Raw genomic sequence first — 20809 nt, 5'->3', positions numbered from 1 at the left:
TCACATATGCTGATGTGTCACTGTATTTAATGTGCATGAAACCTCTATGAAACCCCCACTGGGATTAACCTTAGCTCACCTGTTTGGGAGCACAAGTGACTAAAATGGACTAAAGTGGGGTGCTAAAGTTTAGCACCCCTCTCCCAAACACCCCATAGTTGTTTATAATCTCATTACTTGATAAGTATCTGGTTTATGCGCCTGAACCGTACATAAGTTGGACATCCCTCGCTCTTTTCTTCCTCCCTCATTCTAAAAAAGAATGCGACTCTAGAATTTTCCAAACAAATTAGTGCAGAAGTTAGATAACTTAGGTGCCCCTAAATAACTATGGTTAGTTGCCACGAGTGTTTGGTTCCGGCTCCAATTAATAGCGCACATGTACTTTGTTAGAGAAACCAACACAATTAGACCAATCAGATGAAGCAACCACACGTGGCTTAAAATGAGATAGGTCCCATCAAGCTAAGCCGTAAAGCCAAAATTGCAATATTTTTGAGACAATTTTTAATGCTATAATTATTGCATTTTTGAGCTTTGTTACAATGCTTTAAAAGTACAAGTTACTTTGCTTTCTTATCCTTCTTACAAAAAATAGATTTACACATAATTAAAAGGGCATCATAGTAATTTCTCACTATTTTTGTACTCGGTCCCACCAAATTGGTACTTCTTGGTACTTCTCTTTTGGTAATTCATGGCACTTACTTTGTTTCCACCGTTGGATTTCACCATATGGACGGTTCTCATTTTTTTTCGAGCACTCTAAACTTTCTCTTGCATTCTTTGTACGACGGAGGGATATGTTTTATGCTTGCGTGAGTTTATTAAGATCTTTTTGGTTTGGTTACATCTATTCTATCGGATGTATTCAGCCTGCACATACGAATGCAAAAATAGGAGTACGTCCTCAATCTAGCCTGGTGGATACACTCAAAATGAGCTTCGGCACCCATTCTATCTTGATTTTTTTTAATTTTAACCCTTCCGATCTATATTTCCAAGAAGTAGCTCTTTTGATCACACCAAACTTTATAGTGCGACAAATGTTTGAGTCATGCCACATACAACAGCATGACTAAAATGCCACGTTGGTGTAACATAAAATTGATTTCCACGTGGCGCGGACGATTTCCACATGGCGGACATGTCCAGGTGAGGTGGCGCTAACGTGACAAGCAACAGCCAGGTTGCTGGCTTGTTCAAGTGCACAAAATTTCAGTTCATATAGCCTTATTCAGTTCTCTGTTTTAACTAGCTAATGACCTTTTAAATTCTTCAAACTAGGCAAGTATAATATATATAGTGTACATATTCCATTTTACGTGTTTTCACTCTAAAACATGGTGTACAGATGAACTCCAGGTCTGTCTAAAATTGAGGGGTCTTAGAAAGGAGTTTACCGGTCTTAGAAAGGAGTTTACCGATACTAACGATTTTAATCATGAGCTTACTTCGTGAAAACAAAAGAAGACAAGAAATAAGGTTGGCACGTACCCTCCGGTTAAGCTGCGTTGGTTATTATCATCCATATACAATATGGAGCTAGCGTAGATATAATGTGGGTCGATAATATGAGTTATTGGTGACTTTATTTTGCGGAGACCCTGTGACGATAGCGTCATCGTCATGTCATAGTAAATTATTGCTTTGATATTATTTTGAGTTAATGTTTTTATAGCTAGTGATTCAGAGAACTGCTGATTCAGAGAAACTAACACACATAATTATGAAGATTTCCAGAAGGGGTCTTAATATCTTAGTGCTCATGCAAGAATTTAACCTACATCTTCCATAAATAATGGAGGTGGGACCCGCATGTCACTGTGACAGGTACCTGTGTCACGGGTACCCCTAAGGGAGCGACTCTGACGGCCCACTCTCCGACCTCAGGGATGGATGGGACACGTGGCACCCCTCCGACCTCCCTTTGACGTCTCACCCAAAGGACCGGTCCCACGCGGCCTCGAGGAGGGGAGCCATTAGGACCGGTACGACGCGCTAGGAGCGTGACCTTGGCGCACCTGCACCCCCGACGTGTCCGCGTCAAGGGTTAGGCGGTACAGTCTCGCCCGCCCCAACACCAGCCGACGTCTAGGAAGCGGGCCACAGGGGGTCCCGGTACGAGCACCGGCTAGAGAAGGCTACCCGACCTCTTGGCGGGAGGTTGGGAAGTGCAGCCCCAACCGCATGGCAGCGGCTGTTAACCGAGCAGTAGCATGCCAACTCTCGTGCGTGAAGGGGTGCACATCGCGCGCCCTTTCCCCCGCGACAGAGGTTGACAGACGGGATAGTCGCCACGGACACACACACAACACAACACAACCATGCACGCTTACGAGCACCCCGTTGTAAGCCTCTCACGCACTCAAGCTCAAGGAATCCAATCTGCTGCCTAAACTGTAGCCATCACCTGAGAAAGATAGCGAGAGCTTGGATGATGTTTGCTTGACATACGCGTATGTGCAGCATGCGTCTGGATATGGGGTTGGTTAACGAGCCAGCTCGGCTCAACTCGATGCTGCTTGTTGTCTAAACGAGCTAGCTCCGTTCGGCTCGTTAACGAAACGAGCAAAAAAAAAAGCTAGTTTGGCTTGGCTCAGTCCAACTCGGCCACATCAATTTTGTTTCCCAGTACGAACCAGACCGTTCAAATACATGTATGATTCACGCTAACAAATCACAATTCAGAAAGATCATTCATACCAACTTAATCCACTTCAACTCTTAATTACGATTCACAAGTAATAAATATGATTTCCTTCCGAGTTAAGAACACAAAAAAATCCCTCAAAAAGATAAAAGAAAAAACCAAACAAATACTGTGGGATGTCTACAGATGACACAAACAACGTGCACTAGAGCCGTGGAGCATGGATGGATAACTAAATCGAAGTTTCCGTCACTTAGTTTTGATCTCTATAGGTACAACTAATAACACTTAGCCTATTTAGAAATTGGATTTCCAAATTTCCGCACCATGTTTTGGAGTGACACTTAAAATGGAACGTATGCACTGTATAGAATATACTTGTTGAGTTTAGCAAATTTAGAAAGCCATTAGCTAATTAAAATGGAGGAACGAAATAGGCAAAGTGATATGTATTTTTATGCACTTAGGAGTGCAGGCAGGCAGCTAGCAGCTCAAAGAGCTGGTCACACCGTCTTGTCTGGCGTGACTGTGCTTTTAGTCACGCGCAGATGGTTTAGCGTGACTAACTCGTCACATCAGCTTCACGTTGTACTTAGTTTATACCATTGTGGTATATTGGTCACGCCATTGCATGTGGTGTGACTCAAATTATTAGTCACGTCATAAAGCTTGACGTGACCAAAAGAGCTATTTCTTGAAAATATATATCGGGAGGGATTATTTATAAAATTTTAGATTAAAAAAGGTTAAAATAAAAAAACCTCTTCTATCTTGGTGGATGCAATACATCTCGTACTAGCCCACGCGTCGGTTTCTTGGGAGTCTCCGCATCACCTCATTCAAGTAACAAGAGATTTCCATACATGTATTGCATGTAGGATTAATGGATCTGCCATGCGGCCAACCAAACATTCTTCTTTTTAGAATCACTACATTCAGTCATCCCGCTTCCACACATTTAAAATATACCAAATAGCTCTACAAAACGTCAAATCGCATCCTTAACAAAAAGCACAAGCTAGATATTTTCATACGGGTGACGTCACCCGTTGTTGTACTCCTTAACCAATGTCGTAAAATCAAACAAATAAATAAGAACCATTCTCAAATTTCAAGAGCCATATGCCAATTTTTCAACATAAGGGCGTGTACAACATGTCGCCGAGTATTGTCTGCATCCTGTAATTTTTCATTCTTTACAAAACACCCTCGTATGGCAAGGAGACGTGAGCCGACGGCGAGGGCTCGCACTCCAAGACCCAATCGCCAACGAATCCTGCTGCGGGCGTGCTCGGATCCAAGTTTCGATCATGACTATATTAAAGAATTAGCAAGCATTAAAGAATTACTCATCCATCCCAAATTATAAGTCATTCCAAGAATCCTGGAGAATCAAAGTATCTCAAGTTTTACCAAATTTATATGATAATATAATAACATTTATGATGTCATCTAAGTATCATTAGATTCTTCATCAATTATATTTTCATAGTATACCTATTTGATGTCATAAATCTTTATAATTTTCTCTATAATTTTGGTCAAACTTGAGATGCTTTGACTCTCCAAGATTCTTGGAATGACTTATAATTTGGGATGGAGGAGTAACAGACAACTAAACAACCAATAGGCTGTATTTATGTGGTGTGACATCATCATACAGACAACACTGTCTATTTAGCTGTATTTATATGGTGTAACATTATCATAGATGTCTATAAGTTAGGCCTGGTTTGGTTTCCTTGCTTATTTTTAGCACCCGTGTTTAGATACTAATTAGAAGTATTAAACCTAATTAGAAGTATTAAACGTAGACTATTTACAAAACCCATTACATAGGTGGAGGCTAAACGGCGAGACGAATCTATTAAGCCTAATTAGTCCATGATTTAACAATGTATTGCTGTAGTAAATATTTGCTAATGATGGATTAATTAAGCTTAATTAGGTTTAATAGATTCGTCTCGCCGTTTAGCCTCCACTTATGCAATGGGTTTTATAAATAGTCTACGTTTAATACTCCTAATTAGTATCTAAACATTCGATGTGACACGTGCTAAAAATAAGCAAAAGTAACCGAACACCCCTTATACATCGTTACGTGCCCTTAAGTTTCTTTCCCCGTGCCCGCAAGAATATTCAAAGATCTCGGGATATCTCGCGACGTTGATCGCTCGAGGTCATTCGGGGGATGGGTGAGCCGTAGCACCTGCCGGCTGCCGTATAACCCTGACAGCCCAAATAATACCCCGGGACCACGTGTCACCTCACCTCGAGCGCTCTGCTGGAGTGCTGGGTAACCCTACGTGGTGCCCCCTACGGCCCTACCAGATCTCCCCACTCCCCAAACTCTTTCCGCCCTCTAGCGCGCAGCGCCTGACACGTTGCGTCGCATCCTGTGGGGACGGAGGAGGAGGAGAGAGGGTCGCCAGCCAAAGTCCGAGTTCGCATCTTTCCAGGGACCCGGGGCCCACAACCCCACGCGGGCCAATGGCGCCCCGCCACTTGTCCACGTCGGACGCGAGACCGAGAAAAAAGGAGGCTCGCGTCGCGTCGTTCTGGAACGGCTTTCCCCCGCGGCGCAGCCGCAGCGGTGTCCCTTGCTTTCCGTGCGCCACCGGTAGCTTTACGCCGGCCGCTGCCGTGTGTCGCTCGCCGGGAGCGCCCGGGGGTGGTAGCGTTTGCGTAGCTGGTAGAGGCAGGGCGCTGATCCGATACGCACACACGAGCACGACAGGGTCACGGGCGCCGAGCGCGACGCGTACGTGGGTCGCGACGATACGTGCGTACATACGAGTGCACGAAAAAGAGGCTCTCGGGGGGTAAGAACGAACCGTCCAATCGGATGGGCACACGCACAACACGAGCAGGAGGGAGCCGAGGAGGAGGATGGGATAATGGAAGGCTGGGTGCTGGTCGAGCGGTTGAGCTGTTAGGTCGTGCCGGGTCCCTGGTCCAACCGAGGGCTCCACAGTCCGCATGCGGGCGGACGGAAAGGTGAAACTGAACCGAGATAAGGTGCGTACATACGGCCGGAGATGGACGGGCATTCGGTTAGATGATGAAATGATGAAACTGAACCGATTAGTTGCCCTATCTTTTTTAAAACTAGGCTATATACAAAACCAAAAGACCGAAATGATATCGTGAGAGATATGATGACCGAGCAATTCGTTTTGGTTAGTTAAGTCTGATCTTCAGTCATGAGTCATGACCAAGCTAATCGAGCTACTCTAACAGCTGTTTAACAAAGAAACAGACTTAAATCAAAACTCATACTATTGATTGGATAACAAAATACAAATCAACACAAATCGGATGCGTGCAGGAGGACGAGAGGAAGAAAAAACAGAACTACAAAAGCAAACCAAGGCCGTCCTTAGCACATCATTGTCATCGGCGCACCCTTCTCCATCCTCTATGCTAAGTGGAGGAGGAGGTGTCGCCATCCTCTAAGCACCGGGTAGGGTGGATGCAGACCGCTGAAAGGAGTAGGGCCTGGGAAGTGAACAAGTAGAGGAGTGCGCAGTCGCCGATGTTGGGCCACCACGACTGATTTGTTCTAGAGTTAGAGAACCTTGCAGGAGCCGCTACCACGTCTAGGGATTGAGACGGCTGCTGAGTGAGAATCGGGGCAAGAAGTCAGGATGGGTGGTCTGGGGGTGGGGTGAGAGCAACCCAATAATAACCCTCAAACTAAAACCCCTAAAGATCAAACGGAATGTTCTCCTTTTTCAAAAAAAATTGGAATGTTCTCTATTTTTCTAGATCGCAAAAATATTTCCAACTCCAGCAATAGCTTCCTTGGATAGAGGGCTCCCTAGAACCCTAGGAATGGAGGGGGGAGGGGGGAATTTAGAGGCCTTCCCAAAATAGGGAGCTAAGTATAAAGACTGCTGTAGTGTGTTTTTTTGATGTGGCTCTTTAAACTTAGATTAGTGGACTGTTTAGAGGGATTGAAATTGGTTAGTTGAAAATGGAGATCGAAAATTTCATCCTAGTTATTTTATCGGTTCTTCGATTTTGATTATATGCCCATCCTAGGGCCGTCTACAGGTTATACCGCCTGCTCGAGATATTTGTTGGCGTGTGGGCGCCGTTTGATCAGCTGATCACGCGACCGAATGATCGGAGTTTCCTCCGGCCATGGCCGCCACGTCTGAGCCAGCGGCGAGCGACGGGGCCGCCGGGAACTTGGACGTTTGACGGGGACCGAGACCCCGTGGTCTCTCTCGACGAATCATCAGCCGGCAGCACGGTGGTGTGCGCGATGCAGGGTGACCATTTTCCCTGGGGGACCGTCGTCGCCCACACCAAACCAAAGGCGCTGGTCCAGCGTCCAATCAATCATTGACGACTACCGATCACCTCACGCCCCCCGGGGTGACTTGTCAGGTGGTGCCACGGCATTCCTTGCCGGATCCGTCGACACCTGTCACCCGGCCGGCCGAGCACGGACGACGCCATTACCCGTCGCTGTCTGCCCGCCGCAGCCACCTCCTTTCGTCTGCGTGAAGGAAGGAAGAAACCGAGCAGGGCTTTCACTCGGAGGCGTGGCGTCAACGGTGGTGGAGCAGTGAAAATGCGCCTTCAACCCGGCAATTACTGCTCGGTTTCTCGAAAAAGTGAAAAAGAAATTTCGTCGCCGATCATAAAAAGCCGGGAAGAAAGGATTCTCGCTTGCTTGGCCCCCGCTGGCTGGCTGTTGACTGCCCGCTGCTGCCGTGCTGGGGTATGGGGATATGCATCAGGGACCCGTCGCTGTCGCCGATCGTTACGTGCCGTCTCCTCGTGGAGCCTCCCCATTGGCCCAAGTGTCCAGGGCCGCTTTCGGGTACGTGTGAACAAAGCTGGCAGGGCTAGCATATTTCCACATCCGTGGGCACACGTAGCTCTCTCACATAAGGAAAAAAAAAGTCTAAGGATGTTTGGATACGAGGTGTTAAACTTTAACAGTGTTACATCGGATGTTCGGATGCTAATTAGGAAAACTAAATATGAGCTAATTATAAAACTAATTACAGAACCCTGTGCTAATTCGCGAGACGAATCTATTAAACCTAATTAGTTCATGATTTGACAATGTCTGTAGCACCACATTGTCAAATCATGAACTAATTAGGTTTAATAGATTCGTCTCACGAATTACACTCCATCTGTGCAATTAGTTTTGTAATTAGCCTATGTTTAATACTCCTAATTAGCATCCAAACATCCGATGTGACGGGTGTTAAACTTTAACACCTTGTTGCCAAACAGGCCCTAAGTAGCGGTACATGGATGGACAAACGGCTCGTTTTTTGGAGCAGAGAGAGTTCGGCAGCCGCGCGCGGTCGTTCCGTCGAGGACAGGGTGGCGCGCGAGTGACCGGCGAGAGGTGGCATGCGAAACATGCCTTCGTTCGGCGGGGGTGAAGACGAACTCGATGGCTTCAACAACTCTATCTCCACCTGCCTTTCGAGGACTCCTTAGGATATGGATACCCATGAATCCCTACCGATCAGGATATTGACCGGACCTAACAAGTGGACCTGCCCAATCAGAACGCGCGGGTTAAGGGCATGAAGATGCTTGGAGTACACGCCAAGCAGATCGGACGATTCAAATTAGTCCAGATATTACGGGATGCGTATTGTACTCAGACTCAGATCACCTTCCATTTAACTACCAAGTAGATTAGATTCAAACCGACTTGTAACCCTAAGTTGTCAGCCTGTATAAGACGGCCAAGGAAGCCTCCCGAGGGCAGGAGACCTCATCCCTAGATTTCACGCACCAGCGTAAAGGAATACAAACCACCAGCATACAGGACGTATGGTATTACTCTTCAGAGGTCCGAACCTGTCTAAAACTCTCATGTCCCTTGTGTTCTCGCGATCACCTTCGAGTTCTTGGTTTCGCAATCGCCTCCACCTACAAATCAACCACCTGGGTAACCCATGGTGAACTGTCGGGCCTATAAATTTGACAACTGGCGCACCAAGTAGGGGTGATCGTGAGATCTTCCCCAGCGAATTTGATGGCAGTCATTCAAAGATCGGATCCGTGGGCGCGGATCCTCTCCCGATGACCGAGCGTCATCAGCTTCACACAGCGTCGCCTTGGCGCGAGAGTTGCGGTGGCCACCATGCGCTCTGAAGTTGCACTCGTCTATGCCAAGCCGACCATCGCCCAGGACTCCATCTGTGTTGGCTTGATGAACACACGAAGGGTCCAGACAGATTCATCGTCCATCCCCGGCCGTTCTGCCGGTGTTGTCTCCACGACTACCTGCATGGCTGCTGCATATGGCCAAGGAAAACCCATCTACAAGAACATATGTCACAGTGAGCACATCTTCGCTTTCACAATTTCTAGTTCTTTTCTTCACTCAAATCGGCCACAACATATTTTTACGCGTCTAATTATTCCTAAGAGCTAACGTGTGCGTACATGCATAGCGTGATGGAGCCTTGCTCGATTACGAATCGTCTTGTAGGATTAAGGCGATACCCACATCTGTAACCGTGCATGGATCATGAGGTCGGCAGCAACTACGACACTCCATCGACTCGGCTTTAAGCTGCACGACTCGGCAGCGACGTCCCACGGCCGCGACTACTGCGCCATGCACCGTTGCTCCTGTAGGCAACACTGCCGACCACTTCGACCACCCGGACTTAACATTGGCTTCATCAATAACTGTTCACCGACGGCTGCTTGCTCAGGCATGATGCTGACTCTCCGACTCGGCCACGAATCAAGCTAAGTCATATATTTAATTAAATATTTTACAACTTCCATATATTTCCGTATGTCTCGACTCCTCCATGTCTTCGTGACTTTCGCCGACCGCCTCGGCTCCTCTGTGTCTCTGTGACTATCGCCGACCACCTTGGTCGCACTCCGACTACTTATACAGCTTGGTCTGTCCACTACACGGGCGGTCGGGGGCTACACAACACGGGTGCTCAGCTCATGTTGGTGCTTTTCTGCACAGTTTCAACTGCTTTGCGGCTTGTTCGTCCCTCTTAATAGTTGCTAAAGTACTCGGGTAGCACACGCCTTAATCCGTGAAGCCTGACCCTCATCTGTCACTTCCTGCTAAGCATGCTTGAGTCCGCTCGCAACACCCCGATAGGGTCAGGTGCTTAAATGTAACGGGCTAACTACTCGGGGAAATTACCTGGTCTACAAGAGTAGGATGCGCAAGAGTTTACTTGTACAATGAATCAAACTTCCGAGTTATTCAATCATTAAATATTCTACATTATGCTACATAATGTTTGCATTGTCTTTTTACAGCTCAGAAACTACTTAGCGTGCCTCCTACCACTCGGTCGACCTCCCAGGCTCGGGGATCGGATGTGGGAGGTGACTCGGCGTGCTTCCGTGACTCGGCCAGCTCCCAGGCTCAGGGGCTAGGCACCACAGATGACTCGGCGAGCCTTTTGCCGCTCGGCCGACCTCTCTGGATCAGGGCGCCAACTATCGCGGCCGTGAACGTGCATTTGGCCCCCTAAGTGGGTTTTGGTGTTGATGACATGCATGGTTATTGGACTAATAATTTTATCAAGTGATTAACAGGTTTTAATTCTAAATAAGTGCAAAGGTTATGAAAGGAATCTCAAGAACCCCCAAATTTCAAAGAAAGAATGGTGTTGAGCTCAAAAGAAGACTTTTCTATAATTTCTAATTTTGAATTTGAGTATAGAAATGCCGTACTATCAAGGAGGATGCGGATGGATAGCTTGAAGATGCTAAAGTGCTCAATTGAAATACTAACCACCCATTGAGAGACACGACTCACTCGTACACTTGTTTTCTCACATTTTCTGTGAGCGTCGGAAGTTCCGACAGGGGGTCGAAAGTTCCGACACCGGCTGGAAGTATTCAGAAACTTCCGAGGAGAAGCTCTCAACTGTTTTAATTTAACTTCGTCAGAAGTTCCGACAAGCACATAAATGTACTGTAATGGCTAATTTTGGACGATCAGGTATAAGTACCCCCTTAGCCCCCCATTCATTGCTGCTGAACAACTCGAGCTAAAACACCCCCCAAGCATTGAATACTCCTCCCCCACTCCCCTTTGAGTTGAATCCTTGAGAGTTTGAGCTAGGGATCGGGTGAGAGCAAGGTTGAAGGTGTGAGTCTTGAGGATTTGAGTGTGAGGTCCAACAAATTAATCTCAAGAGCACTCCAAGCATCTTCGGCCATCGATTCGTGTTTGTTACTCTTGAAGCTTGCTTCTAGACGGCTAGGCATTGTCCGTTTGAGCACCCTCTTTGTGTGGTGCATTCGGGAACGTTTGTATCACCCATCCTTTGTGGATTCATAGTAAGTGATCCTCCTTTGTGGTTGATTGAGAGAGGTAAAAGGTTAGTGAGGACCCGGCTATTTGTGAGCCTCTCAAAGGAGACGTAGCTTTCTTTGTGGAAGTGAACTTTGATAAAAAAAATCCTTGTCTCTAGTGCTTATTGTGTTCTTCGTGTTCATATTGACCTAGAAGCTTGATTTAAGCCGATCTATAAATTTGTGTGGTTCCTTGCATATTTATCACCTGCAGTAGTCTCTACACTTCATTTATAGTCTTTTGATTCAAGCAAAATTGGTAGATTCAGGTTTCATTTTGAATTTTGTTCAGCGCACTTTCTACTGTCGGAAGTTCCGGCACAGTGTCGGAAGTTCCGACATATCTAATACCGCTGCGAAGTTTTTCAGGAAAAATTTGAAGTGAGCCTATTCACCCCCCTCTAGGCATCACAAGATCCTTTCAATTGGTATCAAAGCCTATTCTCTTGATTAAGGCTTAACCGCTAAGGGATTGAAGATGTCTCATAGCGGGGATGGCCTTGCCGCCGCCGAATAAGCCGCCGCTTGAGCCACTGTCGTTGTTGGTGCTAGTCCAAGCCTTGGAGGAGGCAACGCTGACCCCTTTAGTCAATTTTCAAGAGGTCGACCACACTCCATTCATGTGGCAAGCTCAAGCGATGATTCGAGATCAAGTGATGAACTTGAGGGTGAGGACTTGGAGGCCAAGAAAAGAAGAAAAGAAAAGATGAAGGCTAAGATCGAGAAGCGTTGGGGGGGAAATATTAACGACCTCTCGAAGCCCATGGAAACAACAAAACATAAAGGCCCAAGCCCACCTAAGGGAATAACGACTGTCGTTGGCCCAACATGGGAGGCGAGAGTCACGCTCCGCCTCGCCCGACCCCGTGTCCCAGGGTCGCGTGCCCCCGACCCCTTGAAGAACAAGCTCCGCCTCACCCGACCCGCAAGCCTGGGGTCGGGAGCGCCCGACCCCCCGCTGCAAGTTTCCGCCTCGCCCGACTCAGGGCACAGGGGGTCGGGCTTACCCGGGCCCTCCAGACAAGTATCCGCCTCGGGCGCGGATCTCGTGGGTCCCCCTGTCGATCTCGCCATAAATGCACCGCAGTTCTGTCAGGAAGAAGGATATCCGCGTCCCCGACGCAACCTGTCACAAGTACCAATGCGCGGCTACACAGTACAAGCTACAGTGGCTGCGACCTCCTCTGATTCGCTACAGGGCACTCATGGCCTGCGCCGCCCGGAGCAGGCCTCGCCCGTTCTCGCGCCCCGCGCGTCCGGCGGCAGGGACGCGACGTCCGCCTTCCGCGGACCGTTAGCAAGATGGCGGGATTCGCCGCCTCCCCCAATGGACACAGGTGCCACGACGAAACACCATCATCGCGCCGGGCTACGACAGCCACCGAGGAGACCATCGACGGGACGCGACGGCGGCCGCCCTCCTCCGGCAAACGTGCCGGCAAGGGCCGAAGGCCGGCGAGGACGTCGGTGATCTGGGGACTTGGTCCCTCCCCTCGTGTTGTATTTTACCTAGCTATGTTTATCTCTTTTACTGCTCCTCACACCCGGTCTCGCCTGTAACCCCGGTGGCCTCCTTGCGCTATAAAAGGAGAATCGGGGGCCCGAGATAGAGGAGGGGCTCCTCAGACAACTCAAAGCACAGCAGACGCTCTCAAGCGAACAGAACACACCGACACCCCTCTAGAGCATCAGTGCACACCCAAGAGACCTGGGATCAGCTCCCTTTCTCGCACTCCTGTAACCCCTACTACAGAACCCCGCGTGGGCAACACGAGCAGCTCCCGATACTGGACGTAGGGCGTTCCCTTGCCCGAACCAGTCTAAACCCCGTGTCTCCCACGCCACCATCTGAAGTCTTACGCGCATAAAAGAAATTTACTAGTCTAAGTCTTGATCTGCTAATCTTGACAACGACAAGAAGAAAGCAACCAAGTTGATGAAGAAGAGGATCAAGGAAGAAAGTGACAAGCATCCCTTCTTCGGATATCACTAAGTTCCTCCTAACTACCCACATGCATCATCTCAATATTCTTCTTCTCAATTTTAATCCGTCCACTTAGGAAAACCTTCTTACTTTGATGGGACGGATTATCCCAAGTGGGCATATGACATGAAAATGCATCTCTATGGACTTCACCCTTCTATTTGGGAAGCTGTGGTTGTAGGTGTGACTCTGCCCAAGAATGGAATATCAACGGTCGAGCAAGCTCAAGACTATTTCCGCAATGCTCAAGCTGTAAGAGTCATCATCGGCTCTCTATGTGCTCAAGAATTCAACAAAGTTTGTTCCGTTGAAATTGCCAAGATAATTTGGGACACATTAAAGGAGGTACATGAGGGGATCGATCAAGTAAGAGAAATAAAGATGGACTTGATTCACGGAGAACTAGAGCATTTCATCATGCTTGAGGAAGAAACCGTGAGGCAAATGTTTGATAGACTAATGCTCCTTGTATCGGACATTAGATCTCTTGGAAGCACGAATTGGGATGATCACAAGGTCACAAAGAATATGCTTAGAGCTTTCACTCCAAGGAATCCTACTCTTGCCACCATGATTAGAAGAGATCCAAGCTTCAAGATAAAAACTCTCAATCAACTTCTTGGTGAAATATTGCATTAAGAATTGGTTGAGAGAGATGTGGCAAAATCTCTTAGCATGAGAATGAACAAGAGTATGGATCTCAATGCTAGCTCTAGTGTCATGATTGAGCCAAGTCCCAAAGCTCTCAAGTCAAAGAAGGAAGACTCAAGTGAAGAGGGAAGCACCGATGAAGAGACCGCATTTGTCATTAGAAACTACAAGAAATTCTTAAAGAAGAAGGCTTTCAAGAAGAATGGTGATGATAGAAAGAAGACATCACAAAGAAGATACTATGAGTGCAAGAAAGTTGGTCACTTCATTGCCGATTGTCCTTGCAAGAAAAAGAAAGAATTGGGGGAGAAAAGGTTCAAGGAGAAGAGCAAAGACTACAAGAAGAAATATCAAGGTCAAGCTAATATTAGTCAAGAATGGAATTCTAGTGATGAAAAATCCAACAAAGAGTGTATGGCAACTCTAGCCATACTCAAGCCTACTACACCAACTAGACTCTTCAATAACACCTCCGACATTGAAGATGACACTCCATTGTATCTCATAGCAAAGGGGACGAAGGTACTAGACACTACATCCCCCTCATCCATCTTCTCCTCTATATCTAGTAATGTGCAAAATGAGTTGGATGATGAGGAAGAAAAGCTTAAAGCTAACATGATAAAAGAATTTGGAAAGAAAGGCTATAAAGAAATTAAAAAGCTTTTGGAGAAATTGGAGAAAAAGAAAGTCTCTCAATAGGCAAGAGGACTTGCTCATCCTTGAAAAGGAGAGAAACCTTGCTTTAGAGAAGGCTCTAGCTGAGGAAAAGGCTAAGAGTGAAAAATTAGCTATTGAAGAGGATGTCAAAGGAGCACACTTTGGCAAATGAATCTCTAGCTTCTCAAAAGGCCACTTCATAGTGAACTTAAAGAAAGCTTCTCACGCTTGACGGTCAAATACAAAGACCTTGAAGTTAACTATAGTGCTCCTTGAGAAAGCTCCAAAGCCAATTCCAAGGCAAATCTTGACTCCAATACCTCCACTAGTGAAGGTTGCTCAAGATGCTATAAAGTTGATGTAAATACTTGTGTTGCTAACATTGCTAAGCTAGAAGAATCAATCAAAGCAAGGGATGTTCAAATAAAAAGATTGAACATGCTAGTGACACAAGGATATGAAGGCAATGTCAAGCCCGAGCCTAAGATCAAGTAATTCGATGGGAGGCATCCTAGGCACATGGACGGGCTTGGACACTACAAGGGGAGCAAGGTAAATGACCGGAAGGTGGTGAATGGTTAGGAAGTCATCAAGTTCAACAAAGGTGCAAACCTTGGTGACTTGATGGACACGACACATGGCATAACAAATACCAACACAACTTAAGTCAAGCTAACGGCCAATGCAACTACCAAAACCAACTACATGGTTACAATGGACCACAATGGTAAAATAGTGGTCAAATACGTTGGTGCCTACACGAAAAAGGCTATCTTTAGGAGTGTGTGGGTTCCAAAGATATATCCATCTAACCAACAAGGATCCAAATCTTTTTGGGTACCTAAATTTCAAACTTAACTTGTTTTGTAGGCCTACTCCTCCGGTGGAACTTCATGGTTGCTTGATAGCAGATGTTCAAATCATATGACCGGGGAGAAGGATATGTTTTCATCCCTAGACCATTATGACACACCTAAAGAAAGCATTGTCTATGGTGACAATAGCAAAGGGGATGTGATCAGAATGGGTAACATTGCTATCTCAGATGACTACTCTCTCTAATGTTTATTTAGTTGAATCTTTGGGATATAATTTGTTGTCCGTCTCACAGCTTTATGAGAAGGGCTACAATTGTCTCTTTACTAATGAGGGTGTGACCATCTTTAAAAGGGAGGATTTCTCTATTGTTTTTATGGGTCATTTGAAGGGCAAGCTCTATCTAGTTGATTTCACAACAGATAGAATTGAGCCTAAGACTTGTTTAGTGGCAAAAATTAACTTGGGTTGGCTTTGGCATCGCCGACTAGCCCATATTGGGATGAGGAACTTATCCAAACTACAAAAGGGCGATCACATCCTAGGACTAACAAATATTGTCTTTGTAAAAGATAGGGTATGTAGCGCATGTCAAGTTCGAAAGCAAGTTGGTGCTCCACACCCCGTCAAAAACACTACAACTATGTTAAGACCATTGAAACTTCTAAACATGGATTTATTTGGACTCATTGCTTACGTTAGCATTGGCGATAATAAATACGGTCTTGTTATTGTTGATAATTTTTCCAGTTTCACTTGGGTATTCTTTTTGCAAGATAAAAGTGAAAATAGTCAAGAAATTCATAAGAAGAGCTCAATATGAATATGAGTTGAAGATCAAGAGGATAAGAAGTGACAATGGCTCGGAGTTTCGCAACACCAATGTTGAAGAATTTCTTGATGAAGAAGGGATCAAGCATGAATTCTCTGCTCCATACACTTCTCAACAAAATGGCATTGTGGAGAGGAAGAATCAAACCTTGATTGAAGCCGCAAGAACCATGCTTGGTGAGTACAAGACACCGGATATCTTTTGGACCGAAACAATTAACACAGCTTCCCATGCCATCAACCATCTCTACCTCCACAAGTATTTGGGCAAGATACCCTACGAGATAATCACCGGTAACAAGCCCAAGGTGCATTACTTTAGAGTTTTTGGGAGTAAATGTTTTATTCTAAATAAAAAATCTAAAACCTTAAAGTTTGCATCAAAGGTTGATGAAGGTTTTCTACTTGGTTATGGTACTAACAAACACGCCTATTTTATTTTCAACAAAACCTCTGGTTGTGTTGAGATCATGGTAGATGTGACTTTTGATGAATCTGTTGATGCTGGATTTTGACACGTGTTTGGAATCGCCGTCAAAGGGAAAAGAAGGCAGCCGATGCGGCGAGATAGGAGCTACAGTTGGGAATCGGCCGATTAGAGCTATAGTGTTTCGGCCGATTGTCAGACAAAGTCAGTGGGTGCTGGCCGATTGGGAGCCAGAACGGCTTGGCCAGTGTGGGCCTAAAGTGGGCCAGGGTGATGATTATCTAAAGAAGAAGATTGGCCCGTAGAAAAATAGTAACCAACTCCGATACGAGATGTGTTTGTAAATATTTGTTATCTTTTAAACTTAGAGATAGATCCTAGTCGGTTAGGAAATTGGTTCTAACAGGGTATAAATAGCTGCCTCGTAAGGCTTGTAAAGGACAATCACATCAATCAATACAACAAAATCTACTTTTTCTTCGTACTTTACTTTCAAGTCAGCGATTTCGCCAAAATCTTTTCTTTTCACAAGTTCGTACAAGTTGATAGGACTGCATCGACACGATCTCCGGTCAATTTGTAAGTTCCGCTTATCGAGTAATATCTAAGCTTTAACTTCGGGCGCATCGATGTTATTTCATTTAGATTTATTCACCAGTTATCGATATTAACTAGAATTATAGGTTTTATCTTTTGTTTTAGTTTTATCACCAGTTATCCAGCTTGAGATACGAACTGTCGGCTTTTTATTATTATTCTTATTTATTGTTACATAGTCGATTAGATCTATTTCAAGTGTTGCTTTGTAGCGTTGTTTAAGTTGCTCTAATAGTTTCTTTACAATTGCTACGTGGTCATCGGCTGCTCTATAGCCGGTTGCTTACACAGTAAATCGGCTGATTCGCTGATACGCTTTTCAAGACAGATCGGAATCTTAGCCGATCGAAGCCCCTAGAATTTAATACTTTTCTTTCCTTGTCAATCAACAGGTCAGATTGACTGGCACGCCGCGCGAACCGCACCAGGGTAGTAACTCGAACAGGAGTTAAGCAGATTCTCTCGGGTCGTGTGTCTGACGCTGAGGGTCATCGGCCGACTTTCAGCGCCAACAGAATCCAATAGTTCTCACGTAGAGCAAGTTCATAAAGATCTTGTAGATGATGAAGAACCACCAAGCCAATCAATCATGAGGATGGGCTTGGGCGAAGTGAGACCGCGTGAAGTTGAAGTTCAACCACTGGAAGAAAATGGCAACAATGATCTACCAACATCAACAAGAGTTGAACCGCCAAGTTCTCAACAAAGCCAAGATCAAAGTCAAGTTCATGGTGACGACCAAGCTCATGGCATTGATCAAAGGGGAGAACAAGGTGGTGAAACTCAAGAAGATGCTCCACAAGTTGAAGATGATGATGATGAACCTATTCAACGTCAATCACAAGTGCTTTTTCCAAGAGTTCATCAAATTATTCAACGGGATCATCCCGTCAACAACATCATTGGAAGTATCCAAAGAGGGGTAACTACTCGTTCACGTTTAGCAACCTTTTGTGGGTGTTACTCGTTTGTTTCCTCTTTGGAATCTCTTAAGGTAGAAGAAGCACTTGATGATCCGGATTGGGTGATTGTCATGCAAGAAGAACTTAGCAACTTCACAAGAAATGAGGTATGGGAGTTGGTTAGAGACCGAAACAAAATGTGATTGGCACCAAGTGGGTTTTTCGCAACAAGCAAGATGAACAAGGTGAGGTCACAAGGAATAAGGCAAGGTTAGTTTCAAAAGGTTTGGCCCAAATTGAAGGTTTGGATTTTGGTGAAACCTATGCACCCGTAGCTAGGTTTGAGTCTATTCGTATTTTACTTGTCTATGCTACTCACCATAATTTCAAGCTTTATCAAATGGATGTGAAGAGTGCATTTTTGAATGGCCCCCTATCCGAGTTGGTGTATGTAGAACAACCGCTGGACTTTGAAGATCCAAAGTTTCCAAATTATGTGTGCAAGCTCCATAAGGAGCTCTATGGACTTAAGCCAGCACCTAGAGCATGGTATGAATGTCTTAAGGATTTTCTTCTCAAGAATGACTTTGTAATGGGCAAAATCGATTCTACTCTCTTTATTCACAAAGTTGATAAGGATATATTTATTTGCCAAATATATGTCGATGTCATTATATTTGGTTCTACTAATGAAAAGTTTTGTGAAGAATTTAGTAGGATGATGGCCAAGAGGTTTGAAATGTCCACGATGAGTGAATTGAAGTTCTTCCTTGGGTTTCAAATCAAGCAAATGAAGGAAGGAACTTTCATATGTCAAACCAAGTACACAAAAGACATGCTCAAGAAGTTTGACATGGCCGATGTCAAAGCCATCAAGACGCCCATGGCGTTGAATGGACACCTTGATCTCAATGAAGAAGGAAAACCGGTTGATCAAAAGGTATATCGCTCCATGATTGGCTCTTTATTTTACCTTTGTGCATCTAGGCCCGATATTATGCTTAGTGTGTGCATGTGTGCAAGATTTCAAACCAATCCTAAGGAATGTCATTTAATGGTTGTTAAGAGAATCTTGAGATATTTAGTTTACACTCTTCACCTTGGCTTGATTTACACTCTTAACCTTAGCTTGTGGTATCCCAAGGGCTCCACTTTTGATTTACTTGGCTACTCCAATTCAGATTATGCCGGTTGCAAAGTAGATCGAAAGAGCACCACCGGAACTTGCCAATTTCTTGGTAGATCCTTGGTGTCTTGGAGCTCAAAGAAGCAAAATTTGGTTGCTTTATCCACCCCTGAAGCCGAATATTTGGCAGTCGGTGCTTATTGTGCCCAACTTTTGTGGATGAAGCAAACATTGAGTGACTTCGGTTGTGAGTTTAGCAAGATTCTACTCTTGTGTGACAACGAGAGTGCCATCAAGCTAGCTAACAATCCTGATTCAAGTAATCATTGTTATATAATGTTGCTTGTTGGTTGATCACTTTAGGGTCAAGATGTCTTATATATCCATAAGCCATATATTTAGAAATCTCAATCTTAATCCATCTCAAAATCTATCTTTTTGGAGCTGATTTGAATCTGTTGGAACTTCCAGTCCTCCATCGGAACTTCCGATACCCACCGGAAGTATCCAATAAGTTCTGACAGAGGGTGCTCGGGAGATTTTTTTATTCCTTGTCGGAACTTCCGACAAGCACCCTGGGGGTATATATACCCCCTGAACCGCCAGTTGAAACCCTAACTTCTATTTCAAACACACCGGCGCCCCTCTTCTCTTCCTCTCCACCACTCAACGGGATCTGAAGTTTTGACCGTGGGAAATTGAAGCTAGTGCCTTCTTTGGATTCTCTACCCTTCGAAACCTCCGATCCACCCTTTGATTCATCCGATCCGCGCGGGAAATTGAAGCGTTCCCACATAAGTAGAGACTAAATGTGATCCAATTATCAGTCCCAGGAGGCTGATAACACATTTATTTAATAGATAGTTCAGAAACCGTACAGCTCCCGAAGGAGCGGGCGGGCAAGCCACACCCAAAGTAGAACTAAAGCGATGACAATACAAATCCAAGTTGCAGTCCAGTCGGACTCCGGGCTGCAATCGGAACTATGCGTCAGCGGAAGCATCCTGCAAAAGGGCCAACACCGCAGGCAACGTTGGGTGCACACGCAACCTCCTACTCGAGATCCTCGGCGACATAGTCCGGATCCTCCTCTGAAGCAACAAAACAGGGGTGAGTACAAAAGTACTCAACAAGTCCAACCCCATCCACGGAGAGGGATACAACAAGAATATGCACAGGATATAACAAGGATAAGGTTAAGGTTCATTTGCAATAAAGTTAGATTCTCAACTCATGCAAGAGTTTATTTTCAAAGAGTTTTCACAAAGTATTTTATTTAGTAACTGAAACATTAAGTGGGGTTGATCCTACATGAAGGATCCAAGTTTTATCGCTACCGGACTCCCCGTCTGCCGTAGCGCACGGCACAACTGCCGGACACTTCCAAAAAAAAATCCAACACACGCCATAAAAACCAACCATCTCCAAAAGCTAGTTATGTGACCAAGCCATAACTCGTCCAATGCCGTGGACACGGCTACCCGGATAGGTTTTAACTCTGCAGAGGTTGTACACTTTTCCCACAAGTAGGGTACCGTAGCACGATCACCTTAGTGCCGGTGCGGATCCTAACAAAGCCATTACCCACCTTAGCCAAAACTGACTAGTCAACACAGAAGCACCAAAGGGGTTAACGGCCTATCCACGAGGCCGCAACCGGGACCTAAGTCACCAAGAGCTTACTCCTTTTCCATGGGCTCCTGTTGCTCACCAGCACACCCGAAGCCTAGCAGTTTAGCTAGTGGGGTTTATGCTAAGCCGTTGCCCATACAACGGTCGAGTGGTTGCACGATGGTTGAATTAGGCAAGATGACACATCAACTCGGTCCTT

Source organism: Setaria viridis, chromosome 3, assembly GCF_005286985.2.
Source record: "Setaria viridis chromosome 3, Setaria_viridis_v4.0, whole genome shotgun sequence".
In the NCBI taxonomy this organism is placed as follows: Eukaryota; Viridiplantae; Streptophyta; class Magnoliopsida; order Poales; family Poaceae; genus Setaria; species Setaria viridis.
This window is presented reverse-complemented; position numbering follows the sequence as displayed.